This window comes from Mauremys mutica, chromosome 16, assembly GCF_020497125.1.
Source record: "Mauremys mutica isolate MM-2020 ecotype Southern chromosome 16, ASM2049712v1, whole genome shotgun sequence".
Classification (NCBI taxonomy): Eukaryota; Metazoa; Chordata; order Testudines; family Geoemydidae; genus Mauremys; species Mauremys mutica.
Genome location: NC_059087.1, coordinates 2414549 through 2434173, shown reverse-complemented (window position 1 = coordinate 2434173; position 19625 = coordinate 2414549). Strand labels below are relative to the sequence as shown.

At 50.4% G+C, this 19625-nt stretch overlaps 1 protein-coding gene across 1 annotated transcript in view; it reads right to left on the bottom strand.

Annotated features, from left to right (window-relative positions):
* TPST2 (tyrosylprotein sulfotransferase 2) overlaps nucleotides 1-15667 on the bottom strand; it is a 42973-nt gene extending 27306 nt beyond the window's left edge. The window contains exon 1 of the mRNA XM_044990491.1: nucleotides 15552-15667. The gene's annotated coding sequence lies outside the window, so the exon portion shown is untranslated. The remainder of the gene's footprint in view (nucleotides 1-15551) is intronic.
* Between the last annotated feature and the right edge of the window lie 3958 nt (nucleotides 15668-19625).

Sequence of the window (19625 nt, the reverse complement as noted above, 5' to 3'; positions counted from 1 at the left end):
CAATGGTGTTTTTCTCACACCCCTGACCAATGTCACCAGGACAATACAAGTGTTAAGTGCAAACCAGGCCCCATACAATGTTTCAAGTGCTCCTGTGATTCCCACGGTTAGTCTGTGCATGGGATCTGAGGAAGCCCTGGCTGGGATGATTTAGCTGGGGTTGGTCCTGCTTGGAGCAGGGGGTTGGACTAGATGACCTCCGGAGGTCTCTTCCAACCCTAATCTAAGAATGAGCCTCCTGGAGCCGGAATTAAAAGTTGCAAGAAGAGTCACTGATCTGTGCAGCAGCCAGTGGACACACGACCGTGAATCATGCCTCTCCAGATGTGCTCCTGGTATCCTGCCTACCAGCTGTAGGCTTCCAGCTTAGTTAACTGCCAAGCAAAATTCTCTGAGGATAAAATCTTATCTGCCAAATGCAACAATATCCAATTTTGCACTTGCTGTAAAAGCTCCCGTTGTGGCATGTGGATTGCTACCGTACTCTAGCCGTTCTGTAAAGGCTATCCTTGGCTAACAAGGATTACAGTTCAGAAACAGGGCCTCTTACGAACAGAAATGCCCGAGTTACAGGAGCTACGTATTGATGTTGCACCATTTAATCCTCTGAGAGTATGGCTACTGCTCTGAATCCCTTGTGGAATGTGCAGCTTTTCAGTGTCACTGTATTTTAGCGACGCTGCAGTTCATATGTTTTACCATGTGATGAATACAGCGAGACTACAGCACAGAGTGCAGTCTGCAGACAAAAAAAATTAACTTCCCAGGACTCAGCTGTTGGCCACATCACCCCTATGCTATCGCATCACTGAGCTGCACATCTCTTAGCTGAGGACTACCTCCTCTGCTGCATTGTGGTTACACAGCCAAGCCCAGTTCTCCAAGTGGGCTGGGGGACTATCTCCAAAAATCAGAATTTCGCAAAAAGTGGAACTCTGATTTTAAAGAGAACTCCAGGAATTTCAGTCAACCCAGGTTTCAAATAACCAGGACTTACCAGTGCTCCCTTTTCTTCTATTGTAAATCATTTCGATTTTTTGAAATAACCATTACAAAATAGAACATTGATACATGAGACTAAACCTGACGTCACCTACCCCACCTCCTGGAACCACCCATTGAAGGGCAGGGGGAACATGCCCATTTGATCCTGCAGCAGCTGCACGCCACACATCCAAATACCACGTTCTCCCTCCACACTCCCATGTTCAGCTCACCACTGTCTTGGTGTGTTGCCGTGTCCTAGCACGGCACGCTGTCACAGCACCCCTGTGGGTTAGAGAGCAGAGCCTCTAGCCACTAACACAAACAGGCACAAATCTACTGCAGGTGGCCCTTGCTTCATTCTGCCCCTCAGGCAAGGACAATGCTGTGTGTACCCTTCCTTCCGATCGGAGAGTCTCGCACCTTCCTGTGTGCTATCTGGTGTGATGGCACAAGACAGGGCTGGGACTGGACAACAGGGGATGGATCACTCAATAAATTGCCCTGTTCTGTTCATTCCCTCTGACGCGGGCCCTGGCTACGGTCAGAAAACAGGGTACTGGGCTGGATGGACCACGGATCTGACCCAATGTGGCCGTTCTTATGTAACATGGTAATTCCTTCGTTGTGCAATTCCTCAGCCCTGTTACTCCCATTTTTGCCATCAGATTTTAAATTATATCTGCTCAGGCAACCTGAGCTCAAGGAAACTTTGGGGAAATGCAGGAGTTGTTCACGTGTGCACGCTAGACTCCGACAGCTGCAACGACCGCATATGAAAAAACCAAGGCCCGTTTACACTACTGGCGCTACAGAGGCATCGCCATGGAGCTTAGCTAGGCCACTATAACCCCATAGCACAGAGACTGTGATGCTGGTGCCAGCTCAGGCTAATGCCCTAGGCCTCGCCGAACACAGACACCAGTCTGGCAAACGTAGATATTAGCCGTTACATTGATAGGAATGTGTTTAGACTATCAAATGCTTGCAGGATGCTGCATGTATTGATCTCATTTATAACCTCTGCAGCCCATGGGTATCAAGTTATATTGAGTGTTTGCATTGTAAACCTCTGTAATTGTGTAACTCACCAAACATGATAAGCAGCATTAATTAAGATAAAGTGCTCAAGAGGGCCCGCTGCCGGGCAGATAAGGCATGTGTAGCATCAAAGGAGAGAGGCCCTGTTGATTGCATTCCTAACTTCCTCCAGGAAGGGGAGATCTATGAGCCGCTCAGTTTTGGACTTGGGCGGAGGGGGTAAAAATTGCTGACAATAAGAGACGGGGTCTCTTTCATGCTGTCTGGACTCTGAGGGGCAAAGATTCCTAAACATAAGCAAAGAGACCCCCACGCTGCTTGTCACGGGTTAGCCCTGGAAAGACATTCCGTGCTGACAGATTAGTGCATTTCTGCAGCCTTTCGGAAGTCATTTGTACGTCGATGTTACTCGCTTTAACGTGTAAATAACGCTGGTTCCTTTTTCCTAGTTAATAAGTCTTTCATTGGTTCATTACAGGACTGGCTACCAGCATTGTCTTTGGTGTCAGAGCTGAGGTACACATTGATCTGGGTAAGTGACTGCTCTCTTGGGACTGGGAACAACCGGAATATGTTGCGATTTTTGGTGCAAGTGACCATTTATCGCTAAGTCCAGCTTCCCTAGGTGGCAAGAGAGATGCAGTGCCCAAGGGGACTGTCTGTGACTCCATGGTGACATAGGTGTTCGACCCCCCCTCTGCCCCCAGCCCCGCCCCAACTCCACCTCTTCCCCGGCTCCTCCCCTGAGCGCGCCAGGTTCCCCTCCCTCCTGGAGCTTGCTACAGCTCTTTGGCAGCGGCAAGCGCTGGGAGGCAGGCGGAGGGGCGGGGATGCAGCACGCTCAGGGGAGGAGGAGGTGGAGGTGGGAAGTGAGGTGGGGAGCTTGGCTGCCGGTGGGTACAGAGCACCTATGCCTGGTTACAGTAATCCAGGAATTCACATTTGTAGTTTGGTGCAATTTAATTGTAGAAAAAAATCCGTTTGGGATGTTTCCCCTGAAGTAGGCACTGCCCCGGCCATGAACCACTCCAGGCAGCGTGGCACAGACTACATCGAGGGACGGGGTCTGGCTTTGCTATAGGAACTCCACTTCCTGGTGAATTCTTCCTTAGCTCAGCACAGTTACAGTGTTTGGGGTGTGGATTTTTCACCCCCTTGAGGACCAGAGCGATCTCCATCTTAATCTTAAGTGTAGACCAGGTCTAAGGTTTGGAGAAACTGTTTCCTTCTATTTTGATCTGAGCCATTTCCTTCCTCCCCTTCTGCAGTTTAAAGTGCTAACGAGCCTCCGCTCTGTGAGGGTGAAGCTGCTCAAACTCCTCTCCAAGCTGAGTTTTCAGGCTACACAGGGTTTAACAGATGTTTCCACATACCATTGCTTTTCCATCCCCTGCCTTTACCTCCTCTTGGATTACTCTATCTGCTCCTCAGAAAGACAGATTTTGTACTTCATCCAGTTCTCCTGCAGAGCTCACTCTGTCTTCAGCCTGGTCTGCATTTAAAAATTAGACTGACCTAGCGGCATTGCTCATGGCTGTGAAAAATGTCATGCCCTAAGCACTGTAGTTGGGTTACCTAATGCGCAGTATAGACAAGGCTAGATCGACGGAAGGATTCTTCCACTGACCTAGCCAAAGGTGGATTAGCTACAATGACCCCAAAAAACCCATCAGTCACTACAGGAAGTGTCTACACATAGCTGCAACACCACAGATGTGCTGCTGTCGCATACACACGTCTTTCGTCTGCACCCGTTATCCACTTTCCTAGCAGATGGATACCAGCCTGATCAGAAGTGGCATAAGAATAATTATTTCTGGGATCGGAATTACTTCTCGACTATTAAGTCCTACTGAACCTTTAACTATATTGAGACTTTACCCACACTGCCAAAACAATGCACTCAAGTGCAGTCAGCTGTATGAGAAATACAAACCAATATGGAAGCTTCAGATTAACAGTTCTAAGAGTTATGCTTCTAGGATTAGCAAGTGCTGAACACATAGCTACCGAGAAAGGTGAGGAGAGACAGCATGCTTGGAACACGTTCACCTCGTAACACTCAGCTAGAGCGTTCACTCCTTGCAGCTCTGTTCCTGCCCTGGAAGATGAGACAGAGGCAGGAGTCATTTAAGAAAAGAACTGAGCCCAATTTCATTCTATTTTAATTCTGTAAAATTACTGGCGATTTCACAGGTATATGATTAAGAATAGTCAATAATGAAGGAGAATACTGACTACAGCACCGAGAAATACAAGACACAAAAAGTCAACTTCAAGGTCTCAGATCGTATCTTCATGGTGCTCAATGGTCTGGGCCCAGGATACCTAAACGAGCTGGACACTCTAGGATAAGGACCCTGGTCGACAACTCTTGTTCCTCTGGCCCCAGAGTAAAGCTTCTTGGGGTAGGACACGGCGCTTTCTCAGGGGCCGTGCCAAGACTGGAATGAACTCCTCCAGAAATTAAGGACCATCACAAACCTAACAACTTCTGCTCCTAGTGCAAGATGCATTGCTTCAACCGGGCTTCACTAACACACGCCCCGCAGCATGGGCATTAAAAATAATTCCCCCCAAATCCTACCAAAACAGAACACTCCACTGCACATACAATCCTCTCCATCAGACCCAGCAAACCACACATGACAGATGTTCACCACAACACAATGTCTGACTGGAAGGTGCTCAGATGCTACATTAATAAGAACCAACAGACCAGAACAAAGGCATCTCTGAGACGGACAAGTACCTCTGGCAGGAAACCTTTTGACTCGTTTAAATTACACTCCCTAATGAAAAAAGCAGCAAAGAGTCCTGTGGCATCTGATAGACTAACAGACGTATTGGAGCATGAGCTCTGGTGGGTGAATACCCACTTTGTTGGATACAGCTGCACCCACGAAAGCTTATGCTACAATATGTCTGTTAGTGTACAAGGTGCCACAGGACTCTGTGTCGCTTTTTACAGATCCAGACTAACACAGCTACCCCCTGATACTTGACTCCCTAATGAGAACACACCAAGCCAGGGCAGGCTGAAATTGACAGTGTGTGTATGAAGCTGGGGCAGACGCCAGGGCACCAAAGAAATGTGGGATTAATCAATAGTAAAATGACCTTGGTCAGACCATGCTGAGAACAGCCTGACTGTATCTGGGTCTGGATTTGGACTCTCTGCTTAGGGAACCGACGAACGGGTACACACAGCAATACAGATTACAACTTTTTCCTGCTTGATAGTTTCCTCCCCCCTCCAATAACACATCAGCCTTTCTAAGCTTCTTGATTCTCTGAATGGAAAGTGTCCAACAACTAATGAAGAACGATGCTGGCCGAAATAAAGTCTCAGACTCTTCTGTTTCTATGGTTCCCATATTAAGCACATAATCACAAGTCCAGTGCATGGAAAGTAATGGATACCCAGTAACGAGGGGGTGAGGGGAAAAAGATATAAACACTCGAGTGTAAAGCAGGGTAAACCAATCTCCCCCACTAAAATTCTTCTTTCCCGCCCCCCTCCCTAAAAACTCAGCAGAGAGATGAAGGAGTGACCCACGTACGAGTAAGTACTAGACACAAGCTGCACAGTCCATTTGTGCACAACGCTGTCTGGAAACGTCCGCCAGGTTGAACAGCAAGAGTTGTTCATTTGTAGAGCCTAATACATCAAAAATCCTCTGTGGTGCAAACGGAACCTAGGATGAAGTCGCAACCACTTTTCTTACGCTGAGCCTGAGCCAATAACGTATGAGTCACTAAAAAAGCCTGGCACTACAGGAACCACCCATCACACACAGCTCTGGCTGCTGGAACAAGCCTCACCTGAGTCATCTTTACATGCAGCATTAACGGTCTTCACAGCAGGTTTCAGGGGGTTCGCCTAATGAAACCAGAGAGCAGGGCCGGCGCTGGACTCGCTACGGCCGAAGGCAGAAAGCCGAAGCCCGAGCCTCACCACGCAGGGCTAAAGCCCCAGCCTGAGCAACAAATCTTCATGAGGCCCCGGGCAGTTGCCCTGCTTGCTAACCCCCAACACCGGCCCTGGCTTTGAAGTTACTGGATATGCAGAAGAACAGTTGCTGTGGCACAGGCAGGCCGAGGAATTTTTATAGCATGTTGGGGGCCCAAGGAAGAAAAAGGCTGAGAACCCAGGGTTAGGTTTCACCCAAGAGCCATCAGCCTGATGTGCAGAACTGCTTCCTCTCCAGGCAGAGAGAAGGGGAGGAGTTCAGTTATGGATTCCACAGGGGTCCAGCTTTATAATCCTACCCCTGCCATTTTTGCATTTACCAGAAAAACCAATTAAGACAGGCCACATCCTAATCCAGTCAAACCCTTTCATCCCATGCTCCTGGCACAGCTACATTCTCGCCAGCACGATCCATCTCCAGAGCCACAGAGGAACAGGAGCCCCAGAAAAAGCCCAGCTCCTTCTGTCTCTGTGATTACAGTGTTGTTGTTATTGGTCTGTAATTCTCCTGGACCCAAATGTGAACCAAATTGCTGGCAATTATCTCCCCACTGAGAAATGTCTCAGTGCTACAACAGCTTGTGGGTTCTCAGGTTTTGCTTTGAACTCACTTGGCCATGAGCACAACCTGGAAACCAGCTGCTTGTTCTTAGCACCCCAGGGCTAGGCACAAATGCTTAATGCAGCAGAGTCTTTGTTTGTTATCAGTCATTCATGCTGTAAGAGCCTGGGACAAGGAACAAGCTGATCAAAGGATACACAGAGAAGGGATACGCTTCTACATAATCCAGGGCTAGGGAGACGTAGCCTCACTTCTGTGCTATTATCCCATGTTATCATACAACAAAACTCTAGTTGCTATAAAGCACTCCACATTATGCAAGCACAAGTTAGGGCTGGCACAGAAGTGCTAGAATTGGCAATCAAGATGAACTACGCTTCTTTGGCTTCTGAGGAGGAAAGTCTCCAAACTGGTAGACATTAAACAAAGGCAGGTGTTTAAAAGAAGTGCAGGGTACAATTTTGCAAGCTTTCCTGGAGCCAAAACATGCAGAGCAGGCTCCCTGGAAAGGTCCTGCATTGCAGGTAATTACCTGCATCTCGAGGCTTATCAAACCTAAAGTCAAAAATAAATAGGGACCGTGCACAAATAGACATTCTGTTAAGCCCTGAATGCGGACAATAAGCTTCCTAAAGGAATAATGGGCCCATCTGAAGATTCATCTGTGCAGTGCCAAATACTGCCTGCGGAGTGCTTATGTTCTCTCTCAAAAAAATTCTGGATATTTATTGGATTTTCTAATGTTTCACCTAATCCTGCATCTACCTCCTAATGACTCAGCATGTCCATAAGAAGAAGCTAGTCTAGTCTCACCTATTCCTTAAAATACAACACCCAGTTCAATGCTTTAAACCAGTGTTTCCCAAACTTGGGATGCCGCTTGTTTAGGGAAAGCCCCTGGTGGGCCGGGCCGGTTTGTTTACCTGCCGCGTCCGCAGGTGCGGCCGATTGCGGCTCCCACTGGCTGTGGTTCGCCACTGCAGGCCAGTGGGAGCTGCTGGAAGTGGCGGACAGCACATCCCTCGGCCCACGTCGCTTCCCACAGCTCCCATTGGCCTGGAGCAGCGAACCGCGGCCAGGAGCCGCGATCAGCCAAACCTGCGGACGCAGCGGGTAAACAAACCGGCCCAGCCCGCCAGGGGCTTTCCCTGAACAAGCGGCATCCCAAGTTTGGGAACCACTGCTTTAAACTGACAGTCAGGTGCAGCCTGGGCAGCAGCAAGGCAAGCTACACAACACCTTCCTCACCAAAGCATCTCAAGCCCTGTGCTGTGGGGACCATTGCCAGGAGTTCAATCTGGGCATCTCCCCTGAAATTGCCAGCAAAGGTGGCGACGGGGACAGCCGCTAGCATGACGTGAACACCTGCCCACTCAGTAAGGCAGCCGCTGGGTCTGCAGTCTCATACCAAATTTACTCCGCAAATGGTTTATAGCATAAAACAATAACGGCAGAGGAAGAGACTCAGATGCAAGCAAGAGCTATGTTCCGGGACCTGAAAGGAAACAGTGTGGCAGGAAGACGGCCCCCTCAGATAGCAATCAGTGTCTTTTGATGAACCTGGAGGTGGAGGAGCTCCACATCCTGTCCCCCAACCCATCCCTGCCCCCTTCATTACAATTATTGTCACTAAAGCTGCCTCATGTGTTCCGTCTCCGCGCGCTGTTTGGGGGTTTTGTTTTCACGCCAGCACAGCTACCTACGGGTTCTTCAAGATGTTACAATCCCACTTTGCTGGAGGGAGGAAGGGGCAAAGGTACTGAAGCTGAGAGGCACAAAACAAACATAGGTAACACTTAAAAGGAGGCGCGACCTCAAGCAAAGAGGAGCTCCGGTGCCCTGAGGTTCAAACTTCAGATTAGGAGCGCTCAGTGAAAACCCGGCCTTAGCACCGCGTCTGCAGAACAAGGGCACGTGCTCTATTTTTTACCCTTTCACAACTTCTCACGTGGACCCTGCTGAATTTTAGTCTCCGGCCTGGCCCGCCTGGGCATGGCTCCTGCCAATGGGATTTTTAAGAACTAAAAAGCAATCAAGAGTTTCTGGATACGGAAAGACCCACAGCCCGAGTCTTGGTGAGGATGGTGCCGATGTAGCTCTGTGGACTCAGTCACAGCTGCAGAATCAGACAGCTACGCTGCCTTTCAGTGCCCTCCTCAAACTAAGCTGGCGAGCGGGCTCTTAAGGAGAATCCACTAGCTTAGACACTGGGCCTGAGGAGATGGGTCCCAAGTAAGCTGGGCCCTCGAGGAATCCAAACAGAAGAAGAGCAGAACTCAGCTCCCCCCGTGCAAAAACCACGCTCCCCTCAACTCCACTTCCCTGGGGAAATGCAACAGTCGCACCTGGGGGGTGGAGAACACAGAAGGGACCAAAGGAGCTGTCACAAGCTTGGGAGTTACCCCAGGCACTTCCAGAGAGTCCAGGATGTAAGTTGTTTGTAGAGCAAAGAGCACGTGCCCAGCTCTGTACAAAAAGCTGAAACACACTGTCCCCACAGCACAAGTTCATCTTCAGCAAGGCTGCGACCACAGCAACGCCTGGCCGGACACGGGGCCACCACCTCGTAAAGAACGCATGAGGCAGGAATAGCTTCCTCCATTCGTTAGAAAGAAGCAGGTGACCTTCCGAATGGGAGGAGAGCAATAACAATCACGGCTTTACAGAGCTGTGTTAGGGGGCTTATTCCTTCACCCTCTCACTTCCCTGGTCCTTCTCACATGAACAGAGAGCAACAATACCCGAAGTCCAAAGGTGCAAACAATTCGATGATTCCAGTTTCCTTCCTCAGTATCCCCCTTCCCAGCTCTGACACCAGAGCCTTGCCTGTGTCCCTGTTTCTGTTCCCATCCCCTGTTCCCATTTCCCCCTTTAGCAAAACATGATCCCAATTCCTCCATCCCCATCCCCTGTTCCCATCCCCTCCCCCCTTACTTCCTGATTGACTGCAGACTATATAGTAAAACTTGAGTTCCGCTTAGCTATACCTTAACCAATCATTTTACTGAAATTTAATTAACTAATCCTAACATATTGTAACATGGTTATTTAACCAATTATATCCCACCACCTTCACTGGTTTACACCCAACAAAATTAATTATACAGCGACAGAAATAATCACAGAACCAGACAGAGATTATACAGACAAACAATAGGGAAGTGGAGACTACAGTGATAGAACAACACAGAAATGAGGATTTCACATCCCAGCTATTGATAAGTGAGTTCTTGCCAGACAGGATGCTACCAAACTAAGTTTCCTTTTACATCTTCTAGGCTCTTCCCTTTCTCTGGAGGTGATGGAATATCAGGACAGGATTGTATTCCTAACAGCCCAATAGCACCTTATTTCCATGTGACTAGTTTGAAATGTGAGGATGTGACCAGACACTTCCCAGCTTATGGCTGCCTCTGCTGCTTAGCTGAAGGCCTCAGACTGTCACAGTAAGAGAAGGCCATTACACAGACAGACAGTGATTTTGATTCTCTCTTTTATACCTCTAACTAGCTAAGTGATAAGAATACACCTAAAGTCTTAAAGTCTAGGCCTTTGCAGACAGGCCTGAATCTCTATATCCTAACAAGCTGATCGATTCTCTCTGCTCTTGGATTGATCCAAAGACAGAGAGATGCACCAATGGGGCAAGAGGCAGGAACTAAGTTTGCCCTGACTGCTTGCCTCACCCACACTGCAAAGGCTATCTGAGCTTTGCAATGCAGCAAAAGAAACGATTGAAGAAGCTGTCAGCCCAGAAATGGATAATAGCTTTTTCCACCCTTTACTATCAGTGTGGGAGAAATCATTCTAACACAGTCACCAATCATGCAGGAGGGCTACTTGCTCTCCATGCTTTGGCCTTGAACAGACATTAAGAAAAAAAAAAGCTTTGCAGACAATATAATGAAAGCTGCAGACCATTTCTAATTCCCCCAGATCACCCCCTTGCAGTACTAGTCCCCAGGACTATGTCACTAGTGCTAAAATCACCCCAAAAGATTCAGGTGCCAAAGAGAAGTTACTGGCCATTCATTTTATCAGATTCTTGCTCACAATAGCATATAAAACCCGCTTAATACAGGGGTAATGGCAGCAGCTTACTGGGCATCAGAAGTGTCAGAGTAAACATTCTAGTCCATAATATTTAAATATTTTCTCTAAACAGTTCAGTCATTGTCAGTATCCAGGCTGAGCGGATCATTCAGAACACCACATTTATGAGCTGAACTTCACCTCCATTTACAAAATGTTCATGAGCAGAGTGTGAAATTCTCATAAGTATTAGTTATCTGGGAAGTCGCTCCCAAATCTGTGTGGCACTTGTATTCCTATATGAATGGGTCACAAGCAGTTTGTGGCAAACATTCAGTACCTGAACTTCAGAACTTGGGCCACGTTGGTCACCTTCACAGGCGATATGGTACTATTTCTGTTCCCTCGTGGGATGACAGATGTAGCTAGCCACGGGAGTGCAAATTATATTCAAAAGATGCTAGTCAAATCTGGCTTTTCATGGACCATTTGGTCTGGGCAAGATTTCATGCGAGTTAAGCTGGACTGCTGCATTAGTCACAATGAAGTGACCCCAAATTTGTTTTTGAATTTGGATGTTATCAGAAGTCCTCCTCAACTTTCCTCTTGAATCTGGTCACCACTCTCGTGCGAAACCCCTTCCGACAAGTTTCAAAACTCTGTTGTGTGAAGGGGAGGGGTAAATCTAGGAAATGGCACAGAGAACGTGTGACCAGCTTAGAGTGGGGAAAAGAAGAGGGAACACAAATTGTGAAGCAGCTTTTAGAGACCAGACAGGAAAATGAATGTGAAGCAGGGACTGTTGTGACAAAGTGCAGGCCCAAATGTCTGAATATCCCGTGACCAACAGGCAGTCAGCAGAGAAAAGAGCTGGGAATGTGCCACAGGAGGCACAGAAGGGCTGTAATTCTGGCCACAGGCACCAGGAATTTGAAGTTGTGGAGGGAATAGATTGAAATTTGTCTCTCACCTCCTTCCTACACAGCATTGCGAGATGCTGGCCAAACAGAGAGCGAGCAGCAGATGCAGGCACAGTTTTTGTGAGAGGTTTAGGGAGGAAGTTGCTGGGGGTGGTGAAAGAGCTCCAAATAGGGGGGGAAGCAGCATGCTCAGTGTTAAAAAACCTCTCAGATGTTCACAGTTGAGTCATGCAAAGGCACAGCACACAAGCTGCCCTGTGTCAACGATCTGCGTGTGAAAGAGGGAAACAGAGACTACAGAGCATTCCTCCATTGCAAGAGGAAAAATTAAGCCCAGATATTTGAGAAGAGTCGTTCCACAGGAGCAACTCAGTATGGTCCATAGCACTGAGTGAGCCCAAACATAGAGAAAGCTTCTCAGCATCAAGCTTCTTAAATTCGCACTAGACGAGAGAGAGTTAGGTGATGTCCCACAGATCCGCCAGATCTAGTCTTTTAAACCCTGGCCATCTTTGGGCCACTCTGCTCAGTACGCAGAGTACCACTGGGTATGTGGTCTTTACCTGCAGATTTAGGAGGAAAAAGATGGGCCAGGCACTTCCGCCAAGGTCAAATTTCTGTTGTCAAACTTCATCTCCCTGTCCCTCTTCAGCAGAGAGTTAGAACAGTCACTGTCAGAAGTTGCAGTGATACTCTGAAAAAAGCAGCATGTGAAATAACCTGCCTCCAGCAAGGAAAAGGGTGTTACTCCTTCACCTTTCGGTAACTCAGAAACTAGAATCCTACCTTCACTGAACAGAAGTTTGAGGGTTACCGATAGGTCATCAATTGCAAAACTAAACATCTTTCTACATAAAATCCTGAGTTATGCAAGGCAGGTTTGGTTGGGCTACCACATCACACACGTTCTGGGAACCCTCCTACCCCACCTACAGTTACCTGTGTTCACTGCCAAGTTCCAGAGAGCATGATACCTGAATGCATCACCTGCTAGAGCCAGCCAAGCATCCCTCCCCATTTGCAACAGCGTCAGGCGATAGTCATTAACTGGCAAAGGGCGCCAGAGGCTGAGTGATTGGCAATGGTGCCCTTCAGACTCTGATTTGCCAGTCCGCAGCTATTAACATGCCTGCTTGTACAAAGCCACCAAGAAAGGAGGGAAGTGCCCACACAGACACGTGTGTGAGGGTGGAGGGGAGGGAACGGGAGAAGCAAACTGCAAGGCAGTGTTAATTAGAAAGCCAATGCCCATCACACGAGAGCAAATCACAGGGGGAATGCTTTACATCATTCTAACACAAGAACAAAGAGATTTTCCCCAGCCTGACGTGTCACAGGCAGCAGAGTGCAAGGAGAGTGATTTGGAGGGATAACACCTCATGTTCTTAGCTCTCTCGCTCTACCAGCATCTGCACACTAGAGTCCTACAGTAAGAATTTCCAGCCTCTCTACCGAGATTCTAACAGGCCCCACTTAGGTCACAGATTGTAAAATGTTCCAGAAATATACTGGATTTCCAGCCAGGCCCTGGCAATCAGGCTCGAAGACTCATGAGGGTGGGGTATCTGTCAATACCCCAGCCAAGGACATTGGGGAAGCAAAGTCACCTGGTGTAAAACCGAGATTTAAATGAGAGTCCAAGTAAAGCACTGGCTGAATCTACCTACTGTCTCCTGAGATGCTGGTCAGTTTCAGACAACTCCAGTCTCGCGTGCGGAGTCTTGTTCTAGGCAGAGGCGACCTGCTGTGCTTCAGAACAGGAAGCTTCAGGACAGAAAGAACACTGAAGGAAACCAAGCCAAAACACAGACTTAGAGGGAAAAGGAAAAGCTGAGGCTTTTTGGCACTGGTCTTACAGCGTCTCAGTTCCTGCCATATTAGAAGCATATCCCAAGAGGTGTGGGAGTTCCCCCTGCCTATGGAAGGGAGGCAGAGCTTTCTTTGCACTAGGGGCAGTCCTTCCTGAGATAAGTAAAGTTAAGAATGTTTGCAAGATTGGAGAGTACGGGCCTGGCTCTATATTACAACTTACACCAGTTTAATTTTTTTTTAAATATTTTAAATACACGAGAGCAAACCCTTGTGTGGACACACTGACGTTAATTTAAACTTGGCTTATATCGATTTAGCTTAAGTCAGTAAGGAATCTCAGTCTCTTTTGAGAAAGCAGAAGGCGGGGGAGGGAACGGCAGACTGTTGATTTCTGGTCGGAGACCTGGTGAACCAATATACATCATCCTGTTTTAAAAAAATAAGTTAGTCATTTTCTGCTCATTTGCACATGCATCAGTCTGCAGTCTGAGCCGCAGCGAATGCGTGAAGCTGGGGCTGCAAACTCAATTTGAGAAAGAGGCAACCACACCACCACCCTGCACTTTAAATACATTTACACCAAAGACTGAGTGGTCTCCCGCCTCCTGTTCAAATCAGCATTTTGCACTGGAACACTGTTAGAGCTTCAAAGAGAAGCACATACACTAAAAACCATGAGTATAATTAAACTGAAGGGAGTATTACATAAGAGTCAGGTCAGACAACGGATAAAACACACGTGCTTGTCTATACTGCTGTATTCACTGTTGCTACCACCAGTTCTGGGTTATGGCAACCACGTTTGCTACTATAGACGCAGTCTATATGCTACTAGGAAGGCAGTGGAGAAACACCGGGCAATAGCCCAAAACTGAATTATGGGAAGTGTGTTGTCACATTTTGAGATTACATTACTCTTTTTTGCCGCTCCTTCCTCTGCTCACTTTCGGCACCAGCTGTTAATAAAAGCAATGAAGACAACACCACAGCACACCGCAATTTGTCAGTCAGAAAAAATACCAACATTAAAATATGGATTTAAACCCTCAAAGCCAAAACCAAGTGAATTCACAATCAGGCTCTCGCCTTCATCCTCCCTCCCCGTGCCACGATATTAAAACACATGCATTATGTATGCTCTCCTGCTGTCTGAGAGCCCCGAGAATATGGAGGCATGTAGACCCTTCAGCCTGACCCACCAGTGCACCTCAGACAACCCCTGAACACAGCAGGCTTTGGGGAGGAGGGAGTGGGAAGGTGCCTCTGTTGCACCGGAGATTTAGGGGAACTGTGCAGCATTCCCTATTCCCAGCCCATACTCTGGGTGTTGCTGATCTGCATGCATATTAACTGGGCGTGTTAACGCTGGGCCGTAACGGTGCCAGGGCTGCCCAGGAGTGACTGGCAGCTGCGGGGAGCAGTTATCCCCACCCCCACATCTGCACACACGCCAGCCCCGGAGCTGAGCAGGGGCTCTGGGCCTGGCCGTACCCCCAGCCCAGCAGCCTGCCGGGGTCCCTGCCAGGGCAGGGCAGCAGAGGGGCAGCGCCAGCCAGTGGAGCGCTGACAGCCCGCGCCAGACATCGACCCTGCGGCCAGCGTAGCCAGAAGGGGTAGGCGGAGGGACAGCCGCCCCCGGCAAGATGAGAGGGGACTGAAACTGACCTAGGAGAGGAAGTGCAGAGGGGGTGCAGGGGAAGGGCCGCAGGTAGGTGCGTGGCTCCAGCCAGGGGCAGGTGCGCATGGGGGCTCCGCGCGGGGCAGGGAACGCAGGGACGCACAGGGCTCCGGGTGGGCGCAGGACTCCGAGGGGGCGCACGGGGGGAGCGCAGGGCTCCGCGCAGGGCTCCACACGGGGGCTCCGCGTAGGGGGGGGGCGCAGGGACGGGCGTGGCTGGGGGGGCAGGGCAGGGGGCGCACGGAGGGAGCGCAGGGCTCCAGGCTGGGGGGGCGCAGGGCGGGGGGGCACGGGGACTCCGCGCGGGGGGGGGGGCGCAGGGACTTGCGTGGCTGGGGGCGCACGGGGGGAGCGCAAGGCTCCAGGCGGGGGGGGGGCGGCGCAGGGACGTGCGTGGCTGAGGGGGCAGGGGGCGCAGGGGGGGGGGCGCGGGGCGCAGGGCTCCGGGCGGGGGGGGGGCGGCGCAGGGACGTGCGTGGCTGAGGGGGCAGGGGGCGCACGGGGGGGGCGCAGGGCTCCGGGCGGGGGGGGCTCCCCTCACTCACTCACCAGCCCGGCAGCCGCCGGAGCCTCCAGCCGCCGGCCCGGAGCAGCGCGAGACGCGGCGACGTCACACGCACGAGGGGCCGGGATCCCCGGGACAGCCGCCTCCGCCCGGCCGGGCCCGCAGGGGCGGGGGCTGCGCCCGGGGCCGTCGCCGTGTCTGCGTGCGCGCGCGCGCGTTCCGGGGGTGCGCGTCTGTGTGCAGGCACCCGAGAGTCTTGGATGTGCGCGCAGTGATAGTGCCTCGTGCGCGCGCAGTGCCTGTGGCGCACGGGCACCTGTGGAGGTGTGTGCACGTGTGTGTTTGTACGCAGTGCATGATGTGAGGTGTATGTATGTGTGTGCAGAGTGCACGTGTGTGCGCACATGCAATACGTGTGTGCGTGCACACGCATGTAGCTGTGTGCATGCACATTTGGTGTGGGTGTGTGTGTGTGTGAATGCATGCTAATGGACGGCACACGCATGCACTGCTCTCAGCAGATGTCTTGGCATGCACATGTTGGTTCTGTTCTCCCCCCCGTGCTGCGTTAGGGGACGAGGGACAGGTGAGCACCCTGCAGCTAACCACACGGCCTGTCCGGCTCTCCTATCTGCCACAATCAAGTAGACCAGCAGGACCTGCCTCTTATTATCGTCCAATGTTGTGGCCTTGCCTCCCCCGCCTGCTGCTGGCTGGCAGTGCCGCTGCGTTCCATCTGCCAGGCAGCGGACACGGTGCCAGGCCATTCTCACCTTTGCTTGCACTGGCCTCCCCTTCCCCAGGCTGGCCACGCTGCCTCCCCTGGGCCCCACAGACTCAACTGCAGAGCCCCAAGTGTGACTCTCAGCACCAGGAGCCCCACACATCAGAATGGCCATGGCCATAGGAGCTAAGGGTCGTCTTCACTTCCTGCCCAAAGCAGAGCAGCGAAGCCCTGGCCTGAAGCTGCCCTGACACCCTCTCTGGGGCTACCGTCCGCCGCTAAGTGCGGTGTGAAGAGCTACCTGAGGCAGCCATTTCCAGGGTACACGTTACTGGTTCCACAACAGCCAGGAACCGGGCTCCTATTCCTGAGAGCCCTAGACTGGCCCCTTATCTATGAACTAATTGTTATCTATGGCCAGATACAGAGCAGCCCCTAACAATGGGTGTGTCCAGGGCTGGATTCACCTTTGGTGGGCCTGGTGCAAAACATATTTGTGGGCCCCCATGGGGCAATGGAGCAAGGTGCAGGGGTGGCATGGCATGGCAGGGGCGGCCCCGCTCCACCCCGCCCAGTGCGAGGGCACTATTTGCAAACCAGCAGTTGCCAGACGCACAATGGCCGCCCGGTCCTGTGCTGCCAGCGTGCCCCTTCCCCTCGGGGGTGGGCCCGTGCCGTGCCGCACAGTGAACTCCAGCTGGAGAATACACTGCCCCAGCTAGGATGTTTAGTGATAGGGTGCTGCTGTGGTGGGTGAGCAGCAGGAAGGGGTCGCTACCCCAAGAATGTGCCTAGCATCTCAGACGGGATCATACTCTGGGCAGCTAGCCCCTGCCACCGCCCCCTCCCTGGCAGCTACGCCCATTATCTTTAACACATTGGCTGTAGCTAGCACAGGGCTGTCTCCTCGAGCTGCTCGAAGTGCAGGCGTTCCACAGACAGCGAGATCTCGGCATCCATGACGCTGCATTGCGTAGTGCCCCAGATGCCTGACCAGGGCATTGGAACAACCAAAGAAGAGACTCTGGCTAGAGCCACACTGCCACTGACGTTGCTACAACTTACATCGCTCCAGGGGGTGAATAAGCCCCCCCCCCCCGAGCAACATAAGTTACACTGACCTAGGCTCTGGTGTGAACAGTGCTATGTCTACAGTACCTAGCTACCGCTGCTCAGAGTGGGTGGATTAATTAAATCAACAGGAGACCTCTCTCCCGTTGGTTTAGAGCAGCTACACTAGCGAACTTACAGCGATGCAGCTGCAGCACTATAAGCTGTCTAGTGTAGCCATAGTCTGTCAGACAATCCATCGCGGGTTGTATTCTATACTACTTTTCTCCTGGGGATGGGCCTTGCGGAGCTGAATGGGTTGAGGTGTAATCAGTGAAGCTTATAGCCACGTGTCATTCATTCAGTGGAGTTTTAGGCCTGGTCTACACTAGACAATTAGGTCAGTTTAACGTAAAAACCACCTCAGTTCTTGCCTTTGGTTGGTATCAAACCACCTAGACAGCAACGGTTTAAATCTCGCCTTTGGAACATACAATCAGAAGAGGAATGACATCTGATAACTAAATCCCCTTGTCCAGGTGGTGGTTGCCAAAGGTACTGAGCGTACTATACCACCGGTACTGTCCCTGCGGATTGTCTCTCTCCACTGGATTTCATACACTGTAAGGGCAGCAATTTAACAAGTTTTCCTTTCCCCATCTGCAAGCCTGTCCCTTTTGTGTCACAGTGACAAATTCAATCTTTGCCAACTGCTTCCAAGTGTCTACTTTCTAAGTGCTCTGCTGGCAATAGCAGTGACAGCAATTACCTTTCAGAAAAGCAAACTTGTGCTGCTGGCATGCAGTGTGCGGGCTGATGAGGAGGAGTTGGACACAGGAGGGGAAAGTGCGGTATGGCTCAGATGAGATCAAAACCCCTTAAGAACTGAAAAAAAGCTAAAATGGTGACAGACCCAGCTTTGCCACTGACTCACTATGTAACTGTGAGGCCTTTGTTTCAGTTGTCCTCTATAAAATGGGGGTAATACTACTCACCTACCTCCTCTGGGATTAGTTCGCTAACTCACTGGGAGGATTCAGCTGTTAACGTGTGCACAGTGCTTTGAAGTATTATAAACAGCTATTAAAAAGCTCTGGGGAGAGAAGAGGAAGATGTCACTACACAAAGCACACCGAAAGGGGAGAGGAGGCGATGCTGGAAAAGTAGACTCAGTAGCCACAAACCCATGGTGCTGTGCAGCAAGGGAGAGGAAGGGCTACATCCTGCTCCAGCAGCCTGCACAGCCACCACTGGGCGGAAGCTAGGGCAGAAATTAGCCCCAGAAATGAGAAGCAGAAACACAAGGGACCCAAGCTGGAAAAAAAGCCAAAGAAATGCAAGGGGGCGGTGGGGTGGAGAGAGCTTAGAATCAAAGAAACAAGAGATTGGCTTAGCAGAAGAAACCCAAGTGAGAGAGACAGGCACAGGATGGGGAATGGGTAGGAGAACAGGTCCCAGCTAAACATGAGTTAAGGAAGAAGGTGAAGAAGAGAATAAACATCAGAAAAGAGGAACCGGAACTGTCTGCTGCTCCCTAGAAAAGGGGAAATGGGGCACAAGAAGGCAGGAGGGGAACATTTGGAGAAGAAATAAGAAGTGCTGGGGAAGAAAACTCCTTGGAGACCAGAAAGCTTTCTCACTGATTCTAATGATTAGTGGTACAGTTCATTATTTATAGTTTTCAGTTTAAATCAGTCCAGCCAGTTACTGCAGATCTGCAAATTATGGGCCAGAAGCTCAGCTGGTATCCAGTGGCATAGCTCCACTGCGGTCAATACAGCTATGCATTGTTAGCTGAGGATCTAGCTATGAACACCAATTGTGCTTTTGCTGTTGCAGTGGAAGGGAACAGCTATGGGTGATGCACAGAGGGAGAAACTCACTAACGCATCAGGTCGGGGTATCCAGAAAAGTTCACCCGACTGTACATTCCAGGCGGCATTTGGCCATGACCAGATAGCTGCAGAGTGAAAACAGCTCGTTGCCATCAGCAGCTAAGCACAGCACAGCGAGTTTGACACGACTTGGTGAGCATTGTCAGAGGATGCATATCACCAGGCAGCTCTCTTTAACGCTTGCCATTCTGGGAGGACTGTTTTGGACCAATTATTCTTTCGTGTTTGTTTTAGTAAGCACAGGAAATCCTGTTGCTATTAAAAACGACAATCGCTAGTGCCCAGGCAGCACTGTCATTTTCACTTATGATAACATCTACAGCGCTCGGGTTTTATGGGGGATTTTGCTCATTTCCTAGAATCATAGGACTGGAAGGGACCTTGAGACGTTATCTAGTCCAGTCCCCTGCATTCAAGGCAGGACTCAGTATTAGACCATCCCTGACACA